The sequence below is a fragment of the Cervus canadensis genome, chromosome 33 (assembly GCF_019320065.1).
Source record: "Cervus canadensis isolate Bull #8, Minnesota chromosome 33, ASM1932006v1, whole genome shotgun sequence".
In the NCBI taxonomy this organism is placed as follows: Eukaryota; Metazoa; Chordata; class Mammalia; order Artiodactyla; family Cervidae; genus Cervus; species Cervus canadensis.
The window spans coordinates 15,478,009-15,502,305 of NC_057418.1; the positions used below are offsets into that span (position 1 = coordinate 15,478,009).

At 40.0% G+C, this 24,297-nt stretch overlaps 1 protein-coding gene across 6 annotated transcripts in view; it reads right to left on the minus strand.

Moving 5' to 3' along the window:
• HIVEP2 (HIVEP zinc finger 2) overlaps positions 1–24,297 on the minus strand; it is a 206,158-nt gene that overhangs the window by 69,304 nt on the left and 112,557 nt on the right. For all 6 annotated transcript variants that reach the window (XM_043457250.1, XM_043457246.1, XM_043457248.1 and 3 more), the window contains one exon: positions 21,880–21,992. The gene's annotated coding sequence lies outside the window, so the exon portion shown is untranslated. The remainder of the gene's footprint in view (positions 1–21,879; positions 21,993–24,297) is intronic.

The following is a 24,297-nucleotide window of genomic DNA, read 5'->3' on the forward strand; positions in this document are numbered from 1 at the left end:
AGGACTCTAGTCAAGAGGCTACTGTCAGAGCTCAAGGACATACCATGTGGAATTGAATGGAGGCCCTGATCAAAGAGATGTTTAGGAAGAAGAATCAACAGAATCTGCGCATTGGTTATGTGTACAAAAGCTCAGTATCTCTTAAAATTCTTAAAAGTATATTGACTTCTTGCTAGAGGCATGACTTCATATTAGATCACCGAAGAGATTTTTTTTACACGATCAAATTTTATACAAGTTTAGAAGCTCACTCAAGAGACAGGACATGGAGGTGAAAAGTTAAATTCAAGCTTTAAATGTCAATTAAGTGCCACTGCATTTACAGTGGGCTTCCCAAGATGGCTCCAGTGGTAAAGAATCCGACTGCCGATGCAGGAAACCCAGGAGACGTGGGTTCAGTCCCTGGGTTGGGAAGAGCCCCCGGAGGAGGAAATGGCAACCTACTCCAGTATTCTTGCCTAAAAAAATCCCATGGACAGAGGAGCCTGGCAGGCTACAGTCTATGGGATTTATAATAGTTCTATATAAGCTTAGCAGAAGAGTGACTGCTATGAGCCAGTGTTGTGAAAGAAATATTTATGCAGCTGGTAGAAGTTAAGTAAGGGCTTGAAAATTCTGACAGGCAGAGACAAGGCTTTCCAGGAGGTGAAAATGCTTCAGTGAAGGAATGGTGTGCATCTCACAAGTGCCAAGAATTCATGGCCAATGATTTATTAGCAAAGTCTTCAACTGCATTTGCTCCCAATTCAGTCCATATCCAACAAACATTCTGTCCTCCCCTATAGTCTAAATTCAACTCTTTATCTATATCTCATGGGCTTCCCTGGTGGCTCAGATGGTAAGGAATCTGCCTGCAATGTGGGGGACCTGGGTTTGATCCCTGGGTTGGGAAGATCCCCTGGAGGAGGGTATAGCAACCCACTCCAGTATTTTTGCCTGGAGAATCCCCATGCACAGAGGAGCCTGGTGGGCTACAGTCCATGGGCTGCAGAGTCGGACATGACTGAGCGACTTAGCAGAGCACATCTATATCTCACAGGCACAAGCCTCTGTTCATATTCTGTGTCAACTACAACAACCTTTCATTCCTCAGCTCAGCACCGCCGGCACCTCAATGGATCCTCAGTTCCATTTCTGAAGCTCCTTCCATTGGGTCTGATTCATCCACTGCCCCAGCCAGTGTTCTACCCACAGTTTTTTAGTACTCTAAAGGTTAGGACTAAGGGTTCTTTCTTTGTATCAAAACCCTTCCCCAGACCACCAGATATCACCCCCTACTTCCCTCATCTTTCCTTCCCTCTCCACTCTCTTCTCCTTCTCCATCCTAAGTCATTGCTGTCTTTCCACACTGGTTTGCTCCAAAACTTCCAGCAGCCAACTAGGCATTGCTCTCTTCCAAGCCTCCCAGGGCTCATGAAGTCATTCTTTATGCCCAAGGCTCTAAATCACAGTTTACTGCTTGGAAACCATTCATCATATATAGAAAGAATGAAGCTGACTGCTACTGAGTTATTCAAGTATTAAGACAATGTGGTCTGATATAAATTTTTTTATTTTAAGTTGTCTTTAATATATTTGTAACAGTTGCAGGATATACATGTGTGTGTGTGTGTGTGTGTGTGTGTATACAGAGAGAGAGAAATGGGAGTGATGGGAGTTGACAAATGACAGCTTCTCAAAGAGCAGGACGTTTTTGTTCAATTTGAATTGAAAAGCATTAGCAAGGGCATGTGAGGACTTAATCCAAAGAAAGTCAGATCGGGATGTCCTTCAAGCTATTGTTCAACCCCAAATCCTAAATAATAAAGTTTGAATAAACAAACAAAATTCTAAAACTAAGGCTTTGGGAGCCCACATTTTCTTCTGAGAGTCAGATGATGTATAAGAAAAACATTTGAGTAATGTCATAACGTCTCTTTTTTCCCAATCACCTGGTGACTGACTTGATTGAAAACTCTGGCTCCGGTTTAGAATACACTCTGGAGGTAGCCAAAACTGGAAAAGACATACTTCCCATTCAAGGCTCTGTTCTCTCCCTAAATTTCAGTTAAGCTGTACATGGATCATTTGACCTCTCTTCTGTGATGACTAGCAGTCACATAAACATGATATAATTATAAGCCCAAGTCCAAATTATTTTATTTCTAATAAGCATTATACTATTACTACTAACGTAATAAACAGGGAATGCTTTTACGTCTTAAGCACTATGCTGGACACAGCATGCACAGACATAAAACAACGCTAATAAGACAGAAGAGTCTCAAAACACACGTCTTTAGCTGTAACCAGTGAATGACGACACAATTTTAAGAGTAACGAGATTTACAAAGCACTAGAGAAACACTGAGGGGAAAGTGAAAATCTGCCTTCAGAAATTGCATTTAAGCTACCTCTCAAAGGAAGAAGGAAAGAAGAGGAGGGGAGGGATACATATTGCAAATGGACTATTTGTCATCCCTGTTTCCACCCTTTTAGAGATGATGGAGCTGAGGCAGGATACCTCAGGTCACTTGCTAATATGTCACCCAGGTGTGCTAAGTCGCTTCAGTCATGTCTGACTCTTTGCAACCCCATGGACCACCAGGCTCCTCCGTCCATGGGATTCTTCAGGCAAGAATACTGGAGTGGGTTGCCATGCCCTCCTCCAGGGCATCTTCCTGACCCAGGGATTGAGCCGGCATCTCTTACGTCTCCCACATTGGCAGGCAGACTCATTACCACTAGCGCCACCTGGGAATGTGTCACCCCGCAGGCTTCAAAGCCAGCTTTGTACGTTCTGTCCAATGTACGCACTCCTTTCCAAGGGCAAGGAAACACTTTTCAGGTGGAAACAGAAAAGAATTATTACTGCTACAGTTAAAATTTCTTAAAAAGTGCCTCTTATAAAATCTTTACTTGAAATGAATAAACATTTTCACTATATTTTTCTATCTGTCCATAAAAAGCTTTATAAAACTAGAACTAAAAAAAAAAAAAAAATCCTGGCATCCAAGCTCACTTAAGATAGCTGTGAAACTTTAAAAATTGTACGTAAAATGTTGTGAATATATGCATTTTTCTGGGAGAAAGGGTCAGGAGGTTTTCTTCAGAGTCCAAAAGAGATCTGTGACCCTCACCCCACAAAAACTTAAGAACCTCAGATTCATAGAGCATTTTGCAAGGCTTTTTAATGTTTTCCAAAGAGGAAAATATATAGGTAAAATCTAGTTTCATATACTAAGAAATACATTTCACTTGTAGTAGAATATTAATATAGTTTATTAATAATGTAACAACTTGATAATGAGACATGAAGCCACCCTTTCCCATGTTTCTAATAGCTACTCAGGATGTTAACAGTGAAAGGATCATTTAGAAAGCTAATTTCCTTTTCATCATGCTTGTTAAGTGTTTACTCTAATTCACATCCTGTGTGACCCTATGGGAAAATTTTTTAACTAATACTGGGGAAAATCCCATAGGGTTACACAGGATGTGAACTGGGCTTGTGCTGAACTACCTTTGGCTTGAAAAATAAAATTAGATAGGTGAGTTTCACTTTCTGTTTGTCATAAGTTCCACTTTCTGGTTCCCAAAGTTTAGATGCAGAGCCTATGTGGGTTTTTAAAATGGCAGCTCAAGAAAATGCCCTAATCCCGATTCTCAGTTTTCAGGAATGATGTCTCAGGGTGGCAGAACCAAAGCGCTTCTGCAGAAAATGTGAATGGGTCGGTCATGCCCACGAAGGAGCACCTGGTGGAGCAGCCGCGGAGAGCTCCTCCATACCTGTGCTCAGAGTTCAGCTGCCGTTTTCCATTTCCTGTGGAGAACACACATCATACCACTTCCCCTATAGAAAAAAGAAAGCAGCCCAGCTTAATTGCTGATGGAAACACTGTCATACTTTCCACTGGCCAAGCTTGAAACCATTACTGATCTAACCTTCATTAATTTTTCCACAACAATTTGCAGAAATGTCAGGAAGCAGCTGCATGAAAACTGATTAATTGTCCTTATCACTGCTATTTCAACAGGCTATATATACCCCCCCCTTTTTTTTTTCCAGTTTAAAAATAAGATTTGGGATTTTTCTGTTTGGATTGGTACTGATGGTGGTATATCTTAGTCTGAAGAACCCAGATCTATTTTTGACACTTCCAATGGCCCAACATTTTCAAATCTGGAGGAGACCCCATAAAATCTGACAGCATCCAAAAAGGAAAACATTGCTTCCTGCCGATTACTCAGTTATATCTGTTTAAACAGACGTTAATGAATTCAAGTCTTAGAGCAACACTGCATTTATTAGTCAATCATAGAAACTAAAATTCACTTCTGAAATGTGAGTTAGAAAATCAAGTGCCCTTTTCCTATTTTTTTTCATTTTCTTCCCTCCCTCATCATTTTAGCTTAAGCTATACCATCTGTCTCAACCTATCAAATAATGTGCTGTGCATGGCTGGCAAAAACAAGTGGAACAGTACACCTCATAACCCCAAGTATGCAACCAGTGAGCATCTATAAAAGTGGTACACAACGGAATCTGGCCATCTGGGGATAACTGGTTACAGCAAGCTCAGCTTCTCAGCCAGCACTCAGATTTGCAGACGTTTAACTAGCTGGCAAAACATCAACTAGTGTTCAAGAAAAGAAACACTAACAAACTTTTTTTTTTTTCAAAATAAAAGAATTCAGATACAAATTTTCAAAGGTGTGTTTGCCAATGTTGCTGATGAGAGGGCTTCAAAAGCAAAGATCAAAGCACTGACAACATCCTTAAAAAGGAGACAGAGTCAACCCAAGTTAAGCATTTTGTAGCACCACTAAACCTTCTGAGCATGAATGTGTTTCTCCTTCTCCATATTGCCCGAATACGCAGAAGCAAGGCATTAAAGCCGGATGGTCTTGGAACCAAATGACACAGTACCTTTCAGAGACAGCTCTGAGAAACTGCAAAGAGTCCCTCCTAGAACTGCATCAAAATAACCCCAAACCAAAGGACACAAGAGATTGGGCAATGCTGGGGTGAGACACTGGGATAGTAACGGGACACATGGCACCGCGGCCCAGACCAGCGACTCTGGACCCAGAAAACCTCTTTCGAATTCCCTCTCCACTTAGGAGACAGAAAAATAACTTCTGGCAAATTACCTAACCTCCCCGTGCCTTCGTTTTCCCATCTGTCAAACAGGAACAATCATAGTAACATTAGAATAGGTAAGAGACTAATACAGTGCTTAGAAATGGCACTAGGAAGTGAAACATAAATATTAGTAGTTAAATCTCTATTTCTCTGTTGATATTTCAGCCTTATGTTAGTCTAAAAGAGGAAGAAGCTATGTGACAAGAATTCCTTAATTAATTTAACAAAGCCCACTGGATTGGATGAAAGATTTCCCTTGCTGGGGGGCGGATATCAACATCGCCTGAAATGCCGCCACTAAAATGGGGTCAAGCAATCAGGACTGAATTTTCTCTTTCTGTTGACTTCCTCAGGTGTCTTGGGACAACATGCTTTGTGGTGATGTGGGCTGCGGGGCCAAGCAGGGCCACGCTCGGCTGGAAATGACCATACCTCCCCACCATCACCTGCAGGCTTGGAAGTCAGAGGTGAGGGGAAGGCCACCACACAACAGGGAAGTACAGAGAAAGAAGGAAGCCGAGTTGGCCTCTATCATAATAAAAGGGCTTGCTGAATAAGACTCAGGCGCATTCATTCCCCTGGCACCAAGATGGGGATGGAGCTGCCAGGGGGCCACACACAACAGGAAGGACACTACTTTTAATTCCTGTTCCGGGTAACCTTAAGTAACTCACTACCCTCTCCAAGGCAGTAAAACAGGAGATTTTATCTAGATCAGAACCTCTCAACCCCCTCATCACCATGAACCCCCTGGACAACCTGATGAAGCCTGGGGATCCCTCCATAACACGGTGTTTCCAATTACGTCAAATAAAATACACAGAGCTATAAAGGAAACCAACTGAAATGAAATTCAACTACCTCAAAAAACTTTAAATACATCTGTTGACAGTAATATATGTGACTATTAAAAATCAGAAACAGGATACAGTGCAGGATAATATTCACCATCATTTTGAGTAGTCACAACTATAAAGATACTGTGAGATACTATCTATAAAGTAAAGTGACATGAAAATATCTGTGACTTCTACTGGTGACAAAGTCACAGAAACTGCTAAACTTACTGTCTGTTGCCTACATTAATAATGGAGGGAGTGCCAACATTCCATTAGATGTTTGTGAAAATAAAGTTTTAATTCTTTTCTCAACCAAATTTCTCAGATCCTCTGAATTCTATCCATTTGTGGTTAAGGTTCCCAATCTAGGTAAATAATAAATCCCTTCATCATTCCAATGACCTAGGATCAATGATTTAATTGTTTCCCTAGTTCCCTTCGGGAGCTTGGGAGTCACAAAAAGTCCAATACAACTGAGCAGGCACAACAGGAGCTAGCTCCCTCCACAGCGCATATTCACAAAATGAAAATGGAACGATCCTATCCAAATGTGTGGAGAAAAACGAATTTATGGGACAGAAGTGTCTCTCCCCATCCCTATGGAAGTGAAGGGAGCACTTAACTGACTTGGAAATGAGCTGCCCAAACACTTCCAGACCCTCTCAGCCTACAGGCATATACAGATGAAGTGGCATCAACACCAATTAGCCACAGCTCCTTTTCCAGCCCCACCTGCTCATAGAGGACCTCCAGTCCCCTTGAAAAGTCCCAACCAAGTATTTCTAGGTTGCCAGCAAGGACTTAGAAAAGCCCACGGGGAGCCTGACAGCAAGTCACAGCACCATCTGCTACGCCTTCCTGCGCTAGCTCCCCCTAGTGTCCTCAGGAAGGAAGTGCTCTGCTGTCTCCGCAGACGGTGCCCCTCAAGAGGATGCTCATGCCCAGAAACAATAGCAGAGTCCACATCTTAAGGCAGGAGGCGCTCCTGGCTTGGGTCCCATGCCTCAGAAAGCCCCCACACCACAAATACACAAAAGAAATGTGCCAACAACTACGTGGGTGCCTCTGTCACTGGTATTCCAGTTGTCTTGTAGCCTTAAACGTCCCAGCTCCGGACTACAGCTGTTTTAGGCCCAGGAGACGCTTTTCCTTATCTCGTGCCCAATCTCTGTGCTCCAGTCTACAATCAAAGGAGTTCAAATGCCCCCAAGGTTTGTGGGCTGTGACACTGCAAAGTGTGGGGTTAGACAAAGTCAATCTGCTTAACTTTATAAAGCCCGAAACAATGAATTACAGTAAGCAAACTTTTACTAAGCATGACCCATATAAAATTCACTAACAGGACATTACAAATTCATTATTTGATGAGGATATTATTACTACTCAAAACAGCAAGAAGGAGCCAGAAAATTATTCTCACCAAATCCACAACTTAAACTGGTCAGATAAAATCCCGGCAAATTCACATTCTTTACAAATAAAGAACCACTGACTCAGCCAAGAAGAAAGCCCGTGGGCCTCCATTTGAACTCCGGCCCTGGAGGCCTCACAAATATTGGTGGCAATAGCCGAATCCCAGGTTGCGTGCACTTATGTCCAAACCAAGCTTGGCTTCTAATCAACCCTCCCTCAAGATTGTCATGAAAGCAAGCCACCGGGTTTTTGCCTTCCAACTCTTCTTTAGAATCTCACAGATTATTATTTTAAACAGAGGAAGACTTTTAGAGGTTTTGCAGATGTATATGAATATGCAATTATATTATATATATAAAAATTAAGAGGGTGGGTAGTGGAATAAGGGAAGGTTGAATTACTTGCACAAGATCCATAGTCTATGAGACCCAGGGCAAGAACCTCGACAGTTGCCTGACATTGCAACCGACGAATTTTCCAACCAATCACTGTTCCCTACCTACCGCAGTGAGGTGTACATGTGTGCTGAGTCAGTCATGTCTGACTAGATGCGACCCCACGGACCATAGCTTGCCAAGTTCCTCTGTCCATGGGACTTTCCTGGCAAGAGTACTGGAATGGATTGCCATGTGCTCCTCCAAGGGATACTACCAACCCAGGGACTGAACCTGCATCTCTAGTGTCTCTTGCATTGGCAGGCGGATTCTTTACCACTAGGGCCACCTGGGAAGCCCCTACAACAGTTAACTATCCACATATTGTTTATGTGTTGCCATGTAACGTTAGTACTATTAAATTCAGAAATCACTCATTAAGATTTTGATAATGTTACAAAATAAGACTTAGCCATCACAGAGTTACCAAGAGTCATCCTTCTCATCAGTTATGTATATTATTACTAAATGTACAAACTCAAAGATATCTATTTATAATAGACATTACAGAATTTATACAGAACATTTCCAAACATAATTCTCTAAGATTTCTAAAAGAGGGTTTAAGTGATAATGATATTATGAGTAAAAAGATTTTAAAATGTGTGCTTCAGAAAAATGTTAACTAATTACATCTGTTCTGAAGAATAATTCAAAGTGCCAACCTTAAAATGGAATTAATTTATTTCAATTTAAATTTTTATCAGATTTCCAAACTGCATCAAACATATGTATGTAAAATGAGGCACATTAAAAATGTGATTATAATCCTAGCAATGTTTAAAATAAAGTAATATGTATATCTTTAATTAAAGATTAAGTTTTCTTTGTCCACTGGCTCACCTCTAAATTCTAAGTAAAATCACAAGTGAACAAATATTATTTCTCATATACTGTATAAGACAATCTTATTTGTGTCAAAAAATACAAATATAAAATGTCTGATATAGAAAATTTTTAATATCTGTAGCTAACTGTAAAACAAAATGTCTTATCATAAAATTCTTAAGGATAAATTTCCATTAGGTATATGTTTAAACAGCTTAAGAATAAAAGCTTAGATGAGGGCTCTGAACTCTTCTACTGTAACTAGCAGAAAATTTCTTTTTTTTTTCTATATAACATATATTTATTGAGTATTGACTCTGGACCAGGTACATATTTATCTTTCTAATTCTTTTAATGTTCTTTTTTTTTTAATATAGCAGAAAATTTCTTGATAACTAAGTATTTCAAGTCTTGTTCCTGCCACTGGCAAAAGTTCACAGCACATAAATTTAAAAGCACGTATACAGTTCTAGATATTTTGAAAAGAATACACCCCTTTTACCTGTAGATGATCAAAGAGAATTTCATACTTAATTAATCAATAATTTATTAAAATGATGCTGTTATGTATTTCCTGACCAGATGGCAGTTTTCCATCCACTTACAACAACCTAGAGTGTGACATGTAATTCCCCACTCTCCATTAATACTATATTTTCCAGTTAAAAACATTTACTTTACTTGCATTTATTGAAATGGAAAATATTAGTCACTGATCAACATCCATCCATCCCTATCCTGGATGAATGAATAAATGAGTGAATGAATGAGTGATCTAGGTACACACATCAGACCAGTTCCTGTCCTCTCCATGGCCACGGATTTAGAAAACAGTATAGGCAGGCATAAATGCATACTATTTAGAAAATAATACCAAAGTGAAATTGTTTTCTCTCTCTGTAGAATAAAAGAAATCCACATAAACATTTTATTTTTGTCAATAAATACTTCCAAATTTGGGTTAGTGCATTCTTAAAGTATGTATAATAAAACTTTCAAGTTAACATAGTTTAATTACAATATTTTAGTATCTCTGTAAAAATCTATGTTAATATGTTCATCAACTGCAAAAACTCAAAATTTTGTTTTGACGTAATAAAAAATTGCTGCCGCTTATAATGAAAATTATTGCCATTTAAGGAAATATGACACATATATATTTTTTATTTTACTTGGAAACAAAAGAACTCAAGATTAAGAGTTCTGGGACAAAAGTGCCACAGGTTTCTTAGTTCACCTTAAATTTTTGACCATTTAAAATAGACTTAAAACATGACACCATGCTATATCTGACCTCAAAACATGAATATATACTGAAAATGACGGTCTTGTTTTCTTACGCATCACCAAGCTGATATTAAAACAAGTCCTGCCAGACACAAACCTATTAGCTACAGTTGCCAGTTGGAAAAAGAGCAGAAAATTATTAAAATAAGGCAAGAAGGGGTAATAAAAAAGAGTAAAAAGAGAAAGAATTAGCTGGCAAGGAACATATCACTAACATTCTCAAGTTTACTGTGCCTGAGGAGACCAGTCTAAGTCAGACTCAGTGACTGCTGGTTGCAAAGATCTTGTCGAGTCTCAGAAGGCAGATAGTGACCCTACGTTTGGAGGAATTCCCTGAGGACATTTCTATGGAGACACAAAAAAGCTTATTGACCCTGTCTAGCCCAAGGCTTCTGATAAAACAGAGGAAAAGCCGCCTGATTAATCATCCTGCTGACTGAATTCTTAAGGAAAAGAAAGTCCAATTTTCCTGTAGTAGGTAAAGTCTGATGAGAACACGTAACAGTTTCTCTAGAAGTTCTGACGAGTCCCATAACCATTCATCTAATAAAGCTGGATTACTGTATTATAGCAAGTTGAACCCATTTTAGGATTTGCAATGGCAGAAAGTCAGCTTTGAGCAGTAAAATCAGGAGTATATAATACTCACCTCATAAATGTGCTTCTATCAAGCGGTGGGATTCCCTAGAGGCTCAGACGGTAAAGCATCCGCCTGCAATGCAGGAGACCCAGGTTTGATCCCTGGGTTGGGAAGATCCCTGAAGAAGGAAATGGCAACCTGCTCCAGTATTCTTGCCTGGAGAATCCCATGGACAGAGGTGCCTGGTGGGCTACAGTCCATGGGGTCGGTCACAAAGAGTCAGACACGACTGAGTGACTAATACACACTAATATTAATAAAACAGGGAAAACTTCTATTGCCTAGTTTCCCATAAGAAGGATGTACTGTATTTAAAATGTTACATTCTTCCCCCTCTGCTCAGTTATATTTCCTAGCACTCAGCTCAAGACACGATAGGAAATTGGTAAATGTTTATTGATTTAGTGATCAAGTGGGTGAATGGATAAATGAATGAATGAGTGATAATTAACACACACCATCTGAGGGGTAAAGAAGCAATTGCGTCTTGCTCAACTCTACGACTCCTTTTAAATTCTCTCCTTTCGTTCCTTTCAAATTACAGGGTGGCCTGATGCAATTTAAAATTCCCCTCTGTAGTAATATGAGCGCCTCTGCGAAAATTCTTTTATTGTGTTCAATTTACTGTATTAATTGATGTTTTAAAAGTCCACTAAATATAACCTTGACACAATGCCATCCCTTCACATTCTATAGTAATGTGTTACTCCTTTAATTTTTTTCTCTAAGTTCTATCACTGTTCCTAAATGCTGTCCCCATTACCTCCTACTAGATGACTGCATCCCTGCCCTGTTTTCTCAGGATGAATGTGACACAACGTGCCTGTAAGTGACGGTCTGTTTTGTCTGTTTACTGGCATATGAATATCTTGAAGGACAGGAAAAGAACTGGTGTGTGTGCGTATGTGTCTATGTGTGCGTGCACTTCCCTGGATTGTTCTCTGTCGAAATCTCCTTCCACTTGGGAAAAGCGCCAAGGAAAGCCCGAGGACTTCCCTGACCTTGGGCCAAGGGTGTGGCAAATATGCGCACCCTAACCAGCTGGGTGCTTAAAGGGAAGGGGTGGGAAGGAGGAAGTGAGAAAGAGGGAGGCTGGGAGTCAGTGTTGAAATCTCCAACCTGTGAGAAAATCATCTAGGAATTCAAGACGCTTGCAATGTACAATGAGCAAAGACTTCTCAGGAGTAGGTGGCTCAGATGGTAAGGAATCTGCCTGCAGTGTGGAAGACCCAGGTTCCATCCCGGGGTCGGGAAGATCCCCTGGAGAAGGGGATGGCAACCCACTCTAGTATTCTTGCCTGGAGAATCCCATGGACAGAGCCTGGCCAGCTATAGTCCGTGGGGTTGCAAAGGGTCGAAACGACTGAGCAACTAAACTGCTCAGAACAAACACATTCTCGAGGGGGTACCTCGAAGACCACCTGGCGCAATCAGATCTACTGTTTCTGTAAACTTGACCCGTCAAGGATAAATCACTGAGGAAAGCTCAGTCTAGAGTTTACTTCTATCTTCAAGATTGCTGTTGATGTTCAGTCGCTCAGTCATGTCCAACTCTCTGAGACCCTATGGACAGCAGCACGCCAGGCTTCCCTGTCCTTTGCTTTCTCCTGGAGTTTGCTCAAACTCATGTCCATTGAGTCTGTGATACTATCTAACCATCTCTTCCTCTGCTGTTCCCATCTCCTCTTGCCCTCAATCTTTCCCAGCTTCAGGGTCTTTTCCAATGAGTCAGCTCTTCCCATCAGGTGGCCAAAGTACTGGGGCTTCAAAACTAGGAATAACCTTTAGAGTATTTCCTTCCCTACTCAACCGAGTTAGTCACTCAGTCATGTCCGACTCTTTAAGAGACCATGGACTGTATGTAGCGCATCAGACTCCTCTGTCCATGGGATTCTCCAGGCAAGAATACTGGAGTGGGGAGCCATTTCCTTCTCCAGGGCATCTTCCCAACCCACGGATTGAACCCAGGTCTCCTGCATTGCAAGCGGATTCTGTACCATCTGAGCCACCAGGCTAATCTCTATCCAACTGAAACCTCTTCAAAAAACCACTCCTAATCCTTAAATTGCTGAATGCAGGGGCCCTTCCTTAGATAACATTGTTACTGCTCCGCATCACTGAGCAGTGTGGGACGCTCCTTCCTTAAACACAGAGCTCCCAGCTCAGAATCTGACATCCCAGGGGCAATAAGTAAGAGCTCCTCTACCTGTAAGGATCTCCCCCCTCAGCTTCTTTCATACTTGGCTCTCTTAGTTTTTCCCACTATGTTTCTGAGACCGAAAATATTTTGGATTCCTCTTTCGGATCTTCCAGGCCCAAGTGTCCTCTCCCCTAGATGTTTCTCCACTTTTCCAGCATCAAAATTAACACAAGTACCACTCTCTCATATCTCCTGTGATCACACTAATCATGATCTGCTTTGGATTTTGGTTGAGCACATTTATATCCCCAACCAAATTTTCAGCCATTCAGAGACAGGAGCTTTCTCATTTTCCTTACTACACAACTCTAGCACAGAGTACAATGTCTTGCACATGACTTTGGTTTTCCACAAATGTTGACTGGATTCAAAAACTGCCTAAAGTTGTTGAATGGAATTTTAAACTCCTTCCTCTTTTCTACCCGTCATGTAGGCAATCATGTGCCAAACCTGTAGACAAATAATTGTATCATCGCTCTCATCTGTGCCCTCCTTTGTATTCCTATTACCACCAACTTAGTTCAGAAATGTATTATCTCTCATGGAGACAATTTCAATGGCTCTTTAATTTGTTGACCTCCAGGTTTTCTACCTCTTACTTACGAGGTGAGGTATATTTCAAAAATATAATCCAATCACATCACTCCTTAGCTCAAAAGTGGTTCTTTAATGTCTACCAAACTGATGTGCTAATTACTCACTGAAAGCCTTCTATACTCCCTAAATCTCTAGGTACCTCTCTTTCCTCTTCTTTCATGTCTCCTCTTCACTTACCAATGTTATGTTCCAAACATACCAAGGTACTTTTCATTCCAGTGACATCCACATTATACATCCCAACTCTTTGCCTATGTGGTTATAATTCTCTCCATCTGTCAAAACCCTGCCCATCTTAAAGGCCTTCCTCAGGGAACACTTCCTGATCTCCAAACCCTTCCCTCCCCGTTCCCATGAGAAAATGCATGTGATTTCTTTCTCCCCTGAATTTGCAACAAATTTTATTTATACATTTCTGAGGTTGCTATTTAAGCCTTCTTATATCCAAGTCATGTATGTACCAATTTTGTCCCTCTTTTAGGTGTACAAGCAACTTAAAGACTAAAATGCAGACTTACTCATCATTGTAGTCCTCCAACCACCAGAACACTGAATTGCATATGGCAGAAATGCCATAAATATTCATTGAATTTAACCAAATTAAAGCTCTTATAAATAGCCAAAAAAGTTCAGGTTCCATGTAAGAAGGATGGAGGCTCAAGCCAACTTAGTGTTGGCGTCTGTGATGATTGGTGTTCTCAAAATTTCCACTTAAGGCTGATGACAGGCTCAAGCTCTGCTACAGTCAATGAATAATTTATTTGTGCAAAAAACATTCTGTTAATGGAAATCTTTTTATGGCTCAAGATCTAAAATATATTTACTGCCCTTTGGTTATTAAATGTTTGCTTTAATCATTAGTACACAAGGTAAATGACAAATTATAATTACAGGATCATTATATGCTTTTAAACTGATTGAATCAAGAATATCTCTGCTGAAATTCAGAAACTCCTCAGTGGATGGGGATGGGAGTGGATTACACTGGGACCAGCTGGCTCTCTGCTACCGCCAAATTTAAGAGCCTAAGGATGTTATTGTTAGAAATACCACCAATTTAGAGAACGACTTTTGATTTGAAAGGCTAATACATACTGATTCGAATGGCTAATACAATTCTTCGAGTTTAGTGCTCAAGTAAAAATGCCCCTGCTTCCCTGAACTAGACTGTCTCCGTTATGCCTCATAGCAAAGGAAAGAGGAAGTGCCCGTGTTTTTGCATTCCCTTGATTTTCCAGCCTGCACAAAAGTGTTCCTTTGCTGAGCTATTTCAGCAAGTCGTAAGGTGACAATGTTCATGCTTGTCAAAAGGAGAGGACAGCTATATTTTTCCCAAATGTTTTTATTTTAGGAGGCTGAAAGACACACTTCTGGCTGCTGTGAGTACTCTGACAAGCACACATGTTCTTGGAGAGGTGAATTTGTGGGGGATTTTGGCAGGGGTAAGGTTGAGAAAACCTGAAACCATCCTGAGCTCTTGTGAAACATTTAAGGAGCTGGAAGAACAGCAAAAAGAGGAAGAAGACTCAAGTCTTCCAATGATTTCCTGTTTCCAGCTATAAATCCTCGTGGGAAAAAAGAAGTCAAGTAGTAGAAAATACATGCTTTTTATCTACTTTTATCTCAAACTCAACTGGTACACAAATTCATCATCCTACAGCCCAAGCCAGCTTCTGGATTCACTTCCCTTTTTCTATTAAAAATCCTATTCAAACTCTCAAAGCCCGGTGTCATCACTGACAGCTTCCTCCTGCTCCCCGCCCCCAGAAGCACATGTGCACACACATACACACACACCTCCTACATCCAATCAGGCAGCCCTATATGGGCCTCCTGCACATTCTCTTTCATCTTGTCTGTTTCCTGTCAACCCGTATTGCTGTCACTGCAAGTCAGGCCCTCAACACCTATCTGACCCTCCACTGCACAAAGTCAGATCGAAGGTGCTTTGGGTACAACTGTCAAATTTTCATAGGACAGGTCTAGGCACTGTGCCCTCGGGCATTGGGTGTATGGAATCCAGGGACAATTCTCAGAAGTAGTCACTTGTGGAGGCATCAGCAGAGTCTTAAGGGAAATACTTTGAGCTGAAAGTAGCCACAAAGGCATGAGGATGCAGAATCAAGAAGTGAGAAGCTAAGGAAAAGACTGGGGGAAGTTAAGTCAGAATTCCAGCGCAGGATAGTATAGCCATGATGGATGGAGTGTAATCTATAAAAATAAAAACACTGAATCACTATGCTGTACACCCAAAATGAAGGCAATATTGTAAATCAACTATACTTTGATACAATAAAAAAGAAAGAATTCCTTGAACTTGGGATTTAAGTGTTCACTAAGGTTTTCTTAACAGTGCTTTCATCTGTGATGTACGTGTGGGAGGCGAGGGAAAGGGCATAACAGGAGGTGACAGCTTCTTGTGTGAATTAATGTTAAGTGCCTCCTAAGAGGCTTTCAGGGACTCTTGCATCCACTCACCCCACCCTCACCTCTACCCCCACGCCATCCAACACAATCCAGCCCGATTCAGTTTCCCAAAGTGCAGCTCTGATGACATCACTCTTTGGCTCAAAAATTTTCAGGGGCTTCCCAGCAACGCAGGCCAAGTTGAATGGGCATCCTTAGTGCTAAGCCTGTGACAGCCATGCTCCACACTCACAGCACAGCTACACCTGTACCTTCTAGGAAGCCTCCAAACAGAGCCCACTGCTATTTTATCTCATTAAGTCTTCACAGAGATCAATTATTTTTGTTCTCATGGTCAAGACAGGGACAATAAAGCACCTTTGTAGAAGAATGTATGGAGTTTTGTTTTGTTTGCAGGGTGGTGGTGGGGGGTGTTGTTATTTTACTTCAAGACAAATTTTTTTGCATTTGAAAAGATCACCTACAAAGCATATAAATCTGTTTATGGCTCTGCTCAGGGGCTTTCCTGGTGGCTCATATGGTAAAGAATCTGCCTGAAATGAGGGAGACCCAGGTTCGATCCCTGGCTGGGGAAGATCCCCTGGAGAAGGGCATGGCAACCCACTCCAGTATTCTTGCCTGGAGAATCCTATGACAGAGGAGTCTGGCAAGCTACAGCCGTGGTGTCGCAAAGAGTCAGACATGACTGAGCAACTCACACACATAAAGACTTGCTAATTCATCTCCCTACTATGATTAAAATTAAATCTGTGCCCAGGTACCAATTTGAAGCTCCCAAAATGAATCCGAGATGAAAGCTCATAATCAAATGCTTTCATTAAATTCAACACTTATTTATGGAATATCTATTAGTTTTTTTCCAACCACTATCTTCAAGACTGAAGAGGACACCAATGAAATAAAGGTGCAGTCTTTCCCTTCAAGCAGCTTACAGAGCGGCAGGTGTGATAAAAAATCCTACAGGAATCACTTTACGAAAAAGTGCAAAGACAAAAATATATACAAAAACATGACAGGAGAAGAATACAAAGGATTAATGGGACTCCAGGGTTTCTCAGCTGGTTCAGCAGTAAAGAATCTGCCTGAAATGCAGGAGAATTAGGAGATGCAGTTTCAATCCCTGGGTTGGGAAGATCCCTTAGAGAAGGAAATGGCAACCCACTCCAATATTCTTGCCTGGGAAACCCCATGGGCAGAGGAGCCTGATGGGCTAGAGTCCATGGGATGGCAAAAGAGTAGGACACCACTGAATGACCAAACAACAACAACAAGGAGTTTCAGAGAGAACAGATAAAGCATGAAGATCTCCCTAGTGGGTGATGCTCTCCAACACCCAATCTAGTCATTCACAGTGGAAACTATAACTGCCAAGAGAACCAGAATTCCAAAAGCCATTCTTGATCTGCAGGGATGCTGCCTGGAATCTGTGAGATTCTCAGAGCAAGGGAGTGATTGGTGAATTTCACAGTATCATCAAGGAAGTAAAGGTGCATTGCCTTCAAGATTCCTTAAAGCTGTGAGATCTGGTTCTTCCCCCAAACTCCAATACGGCGTCTACTCACATGTTTCATGCTAAACAGAATATACAGATGATATCAATGAATCTCTTGTATTTGAACACGCCCAGCACACAGCACAGCACAGCCAACCAGACTGGTGGCCTGGCATTGAATGACATGCTGTCTGCAGTTGGGAGAACCAGGGCTGAGTCCTGCTCCTATGACTCTCTAATGCTGTGACTTGGAGCAAATCATTCCACTGCAACCCCCAGAGCCTCCGTTTCCTTACACACAAAATTAAATGTAAGGAGTAGCCACACAACAGTTCTTGATTTAAGTGAGAGCATCCAACGTGGAAGCCATTGGCAGACTGTAAAGCATTACGCAAATAATTATTCAGGTTACCCTAGATACAAGGCATATGATTAGTCAGTTCCATCGTGCAGGTTCTCCATGGCCAATAAAAGAGAAGGGGTCCTGCCACACACAGCCATCCTACACTGCAAGCTAAAGGAAGCGGCAGGAAGGAGAGGCAGGAGAGAGTACCACGAAATGATGGAAAATCAACCCTCAGTCAGTTCTTCAAATGGCTACAGAAGGTTCAAGGAACAAAACGTACTCTGCTCAGACTACTAGTTTAATTAATCTTGCTGATGATGAAAAAATGAAGGGTAAGGGAATGTATGAATGAATCTAGGCATAGTCCAGTGACGTGCTCGAAAAACAAAGCAGGAAGAGTGAAATTTTACACAAAAGGTTAAAAGATAATTTTGAAAAAGTGAAATCCTGTAGCCCGAGAAGCTAACAGTAATGGGCTCCATTCACACAGACTGTAATGACCAAACAAATCACAATCTGTGGAAGAGCTTATAAATCCATAGGTCTCATATTGGTTTAGTAAAATTCTCTTCAGCTGACTTAAAACATAAAGGATCCAACAGAAGAATTGTCGGCATCTGAAAAACCTATGAAAATGGCCCTATTTAAAGTAAATATTTTGAAGGTCACAACACAATGAAGTTTGCTCCGCATTATATGTAACAGCAGGAAAAGCTATATCAAACCACAGAGAACAGAGAGCAAAACTTATTTGAAACTTCATCAAATCTTTACGCATATGCATGCACGCTCAGTCATGTACGACCCTCTGCGACCCCATCGACTGTAGCCAACCAGACTCCTCTGTCCATGCAATTTTCCAGGCAAGAATACTGGCGTGGGTAGCCATTTCCTACTCCAAAGGATCAATCCAATCCAGGGATCAAACCCAGGTCTCCTGCATTGCAAGCAGATTCTTTACCATCTGAGCCACCAGGAAAAATGTGTCTAAATAAAATGGATTAAAAATCTCCCGTTTTATTTTCCATATTGGTATAAGTAATGACAAAAATAACTATAAAAACATATAAAGGAGCAGATGGATGGATGAAAACCGAGTCTGGGGAAATCAGAAAATACAGCAATTTCTACAGGAAATGGAATTACATAGTTTGGATTTTCTAATTCAAAGTAAGATTTTGATAAACTTCTGACTCTTAAAATTACTATCATAACTATGGAATTCTCAACAAATTAATTACTTCTCTGAAATCCGATTTTCTCAAATGAATATAGAATCCTTTATTCTTACTTTTCAGAGATGAAGCAGCTATAGCAAAAAACCTGACTCTGCATAACACCTGGTGAATGCTAACAATTTGCACCCTCCGTCTTATCTTTCCTCAGCTTAAAGAAGACATACTACTTACATAATTCTGAAAAAACTGCATTCAATGCAATGAGAGCATATAACTCTGTGCACTTGATTTAAAGGTCTATATAGTTCAGCTACTAGTACCTGAAAATGAATAAGGTCAAGATCAGTCAAAAGCACTGGCTACTTGCAGGACAATGGCAGGACATGAAAAGTCATATTATTATAAAGTAATTTGTATTTCTTATCTTTTTACAAAAAATACCATAAAAGGATCCTAATGATGACAGTTTTCTTTTTTTATCATGTAAAATTTTATCATGCAAACTTTCCCTTTTTATTTGCCCTGTTTTCTATTACTAGCAATTTGGAGTGGGGGGAAATGGACACATTTTAAAAATTTATTATTTGAAAAAAAAATCATTGCTTGAGTCAATGGACAAGACCAGGCTCACAGATAAAGTGATTGACAACTTGCTGATGATGTCACATACGGCATGAAAAAAGCTGGCCAGTTTCATATGATGTGTTTCTTACCAAAACAAGTATTTGTTTTTATGGAGTATTTCAACAAGTATTTGGTTTAATGGAGAAGAAGTACTCATCTCTATGAGCTATGTCCACAATGACAGGCTAAAGAATCAGTCATGTGATTAATAAAATACAATTACTGTTACGTTTAAACCATGACTGTGACTTAACCACGGTGAATCACCATTGTTATTATTACTACAAGTTACTGAGTCTCTACCACCTGCCAAGAGTTTAATCCTCATGTAACCTCATGAATTGAGTTGTGTCCTTATGTAACTCAAAAGAAAAATTATTTTAAAACACAGTGACTGACTTAACCAAAGGTGCTCAGAATTCATAGTGAGATAAGCAGGAAGGCCAACGTCCATTCTCACGAAGCACTTACAGAACAGTTTCCTAAACATAATTTAAATTAGGTCCCACCAACCAAATTTAACCATTATACTCTGGGGTACTTGGGGAATAATTGTATAAGTCAATCCCTGTGAGCAGATGGAAAATGAAATGTGGCAGACAAAGACATTTAAGTGAGTAGTTCAGAGTATCAATTTTCATCTTCCATCATGGCTACTGAAGAAATTAAGGTTTTGCTTTTGAAACTTCTTTACCATTTCTCTTCCTGAGGGGTTTTTCATCTGCTTTGTTGTTGGTGTTCAGTCACTAACTTGTGTCTGACTCTGTGACCCCATGAAAGGCTCCCCTGTCCTCCACTATCTCCCAGAGTTTGCTCAAATTCATGTCCACTGAGTTACCCTAAAAAATTTCCCAAAGTACCACGTGCCCATAACAGTAAAAATTACTGGTCACAGATGAATCTTGGGTCCATGAACCCATTCAGGCCACATCAAAAGGTTCCCTGGGTTTCCATACTTAATATCTCTGCACTCACTGGATGCTCAAAAGCTATACAAACAAATAAAGTTCCAGGGACGTTGCCAAAGGAAGATTATTCTAGACAAAGCTACAGCAATTGTTAGCAATGCCTATACCATACTCGACAGTATCTCTGAAAAACCATCTGACCCATCACATCTGAAGATGCCCACAGGTAAAGCAGACACTGTTAGTTTGGTTTTTAAGTCTGTTCCCTGAATGGTTAGACACTTTGTTCTCATTTACCATCATTCAACAGATTTTTAAATACCTTCAGTTTATCCAGAGGAAAATTAAGTAACAAGCTGCACAATTTAGAATCATGAATAAAACATAGAATTTCAGAAACTCAAATCTTGTGACCTGGACTAGGAATACAAAAATTTTTCCACGTTTTCTGTTACTGTATAAGGAAGTAAGCATTTGCCTGGTTAAAACAAAAATTACCAAACCCTAAAACCAGTATTGTTTAGGTTTCTGACTTTAAAAATCTGTTTGACAGAGCAGGCTTTACTATACTGACATCTTAACAGTAACCAAAGTCCTATTCCCACTAAATTTTGGCTTGGCAGCCCCAAAATTTGCTAAAAGCCTAAACTCTTCCTGGTTAAGAATTCTGTACCTTAAGAGCATTCGGAAGTAACACAGTGCAACAAAGAAGCTGTATTAAGCAAGCCCTTCAAATTGCTATTCTTATCACAGAAACCAAGCCTTCTGCAAAATGAGAATGAGGAGAGTTACTAATTTACTCAGGGGCTTCCCAGGTGGTGCAGTAGTAAAGAATCTGCCTGCCAATGCAGAAGACACAGTTTCAACCCCTGGGTCGGGAAAATGTTCCTTGTAGCAGGGGACCCCAACCACCCTCCCCCCATCCCCGGGCCACACGGCAGGAGGTGTGTGGAGGGCAGGCAAGTGAGCGAAGCTTCGTCTGTATTTATAGCTGCTCGCCATCACTAGCATTACCGCCTAAGCCCTGCATCCTGTCAGATGAGTACCAGCACTGAATTCTCACAGGAGCTCAAACCCTACTGCTCTTGAATCATCCTGAAACCACCACCCCCTGCCCTCAGTCTGTAAACACTGTCTTCCACCAAACCAGTCCCTGGAGCCCAAAGGGTTGGACACTGCCGCCTGATACCTTAGATCTGAATCTGACACTATACAGTACATAATATCTCACTAAAAGTAAAACCTGATGTTCTCACATTACCGCAGACTGCAACAAGCACACAATCATTAGAACAGTAAACCAAAGGATCTGGTTTCAAACTATAAATGACAACATTTTCTAATCTTCTCATCTTTCTCATCAGGATAGTTCTGCTGATGTGGTGAGGTTCAGTTCGAGAGCATCCCAGACCTCTTTCACAGGTTTTGAGGGCCTCAAATTATGAGCATCAGAATTTCACGTAAAGCTTAATATGTGTCTTGAGAGATCATTCCAATAATTTTGAAATCAAACCACATAGAAAATACTTGACTCAACTTACCCAGTGGCTAAATGTTAAAGAATCGGTCAAAGAGTGTTCCAAACAAATCAATTCACTTAATTTTTCAAGTAGATCCGATTACTGTTGTCTTTTAAAAACTTCAAAGACTCCACCTATTGAGGAAAGAGAAAAAAAACACAACAAAGGATAGCATTTAAACCAGAGGAGCATTATATGATCTATATATTAGTAACATGGAAATCAAAGCAAGATGATTATTATTATATATTCTAAGTTACTGTGCTACTTGAAACTGTAAGGCAACAAAAGCATCTGGCAACTAGATTAAATTTTCCAGTTTCAAAATAAAAAGAACGTTCAGGCACAGAAAAAGCAATAAAATAACAATGTGTGAGAGCAGAAGAGTTTATTTTCAGTACTGATTGGCACACGGAAGTGATGACTATATAATGTCAGTTAGGGTATGTAAAATTAGAGATGAGGAAAAGATGTAACTGCCTACTTCGGAATTCTATTCATTGATTCTTATTAATTTACTGATGCAATGAAAATGTGGAGGTTGCAGTTCTTTAGAGCAGGTAAGTCCTACTTATAGGCAATCTCTCTTGAGGAATATAAATGAATACCCAGATAGATCATTTGGGAGAATCCACTAGCATAAATTTAAAAATCATTCTTAGACTGTTATACCTTGTCTCCCACAGAAAGTGTTTACTAAAGACCCATAAATAGTTTAATTATGGTTCATAAGTAATACCAGTTAATTCTATTCATCTTATCCATAGATGTGTATTTTCTGAAGCTCAATATTAACTTGCTATTTTAGCGTCAAGAGAAATTTTGAGAGAAGGCAAAGCTATATCTCAACTGACGAGAACCTAAGATAAATGGGAATCTGGGAGGCTGAGCAGAAGAGTGAGAAAATTGGACAGCTTCTAGCTACTTCTGAATCAGGTCCCCCCAGGGTAGATTAAGTAACTTTAAAGCTCTAGGACATAAGACACAACTATATTCTAGTGAAAGTTAAAACCTACTGCAAGGTCATAAATATATAATTATAATGCAATTTGGAATTAACCACATACTGTCCCTCTCCGAGTCCCACTGCACATATTGTTAACAGAAAAATTGAGTTACCTCAGTTGTTAAAAAAAAAAAAGGTTTAAATAGATTTGTTACCCACTATTTGAAGGTAGATGCTCCAACAAAACAAAACAAAATTGTTCCTGCTAATGGAGAAGACAAATAGTAATAATAATACTAAGTAGAAATCCCCAGTAGCCATGGGAAATATGTTTTCACTTCCAAGACAACCAATGTCTAGATGCTAGTCTTGCTGCTATTCAAGAAATAGTCATCTAGGAAACTCATTTGGATATGGTCCTCATCAATGGTGATAAATAGCCTTAATTATTATTCTAGGGTTCTTGCCATAACCATGACAAGATAAATGTCAAATAGTTTGGTTATTTTAATTACACTGGACCAACAAATAGAGTACCTAAACAATGAAATGCAAAATGGTACAATGCACATAATTTTCACATTGAGTATCTAAGAGCTGTGAAATATTTTGGTACTTTTCCAGGCCCTTTATGAAACAGTTAGTTACAAAGGTGCTTTTAAACAATGTTCAGCAGCTAGCTTCCTATCATCTCTGAGTCCTTACACAATGGTTTTGTGCTATCATACGGACTAAACAGTGTGATTTAGGTTAGTCACTTTCTAGGAAAAACCTAGGGCACTGCCCATCATGATACAGAATGACTTGAAGATCCTAAAAATCCTTTCCTCATTGGTGCTTCAATGCATAATGTGAAACTGACCTGTACAACTGTCTAGATTTACCATCGCTCTGTTCATTATTTAGATGAAATATTGTTTTCTTAAATTATGTATAGTTCTTGCTTCACTTCTTGCATCATTTCGTGGTTGGCCACCAAGCCAGTATCTTACTTAGGTTTTTTGCTCACAATATAGCAAATATGCTCTAGTTTCAAACTAACTAGGACTATCTGAGTGGTCAGTGATTTTGAATGATTTAGGAAATTTTCAGCATGAGTGCTCCCTATCAAGCTTCAAAAGCAGTAAGTACAAAATATATTAATTATATGTATGGATGATTTAGTTAAATGATTGCTGTAATTTACACAGAAGGTACAGATATGTTGCCTGTGTAACAAGTGAGCCCCATGTTTGCAAACCACGATACAATATTCCTTAGAAATGTTCATTTCCTTAGAAATGACTAACAAATGAGAGATGATGGTTGATTCCCTATAATTCTTACAGCATGCGGTAGTACCTACCTAAAATAATTTTGTAACCTGATGAAAACAGTTGAATCTACACCTCCTTACACTCATTTTGTTTTTATACCCTGCCTTACCACACTAAGAAAAAAGGAAAACAAGACCAAAAATAAAAAAACGACCCCACCTCAGTCAGAGGTATTTG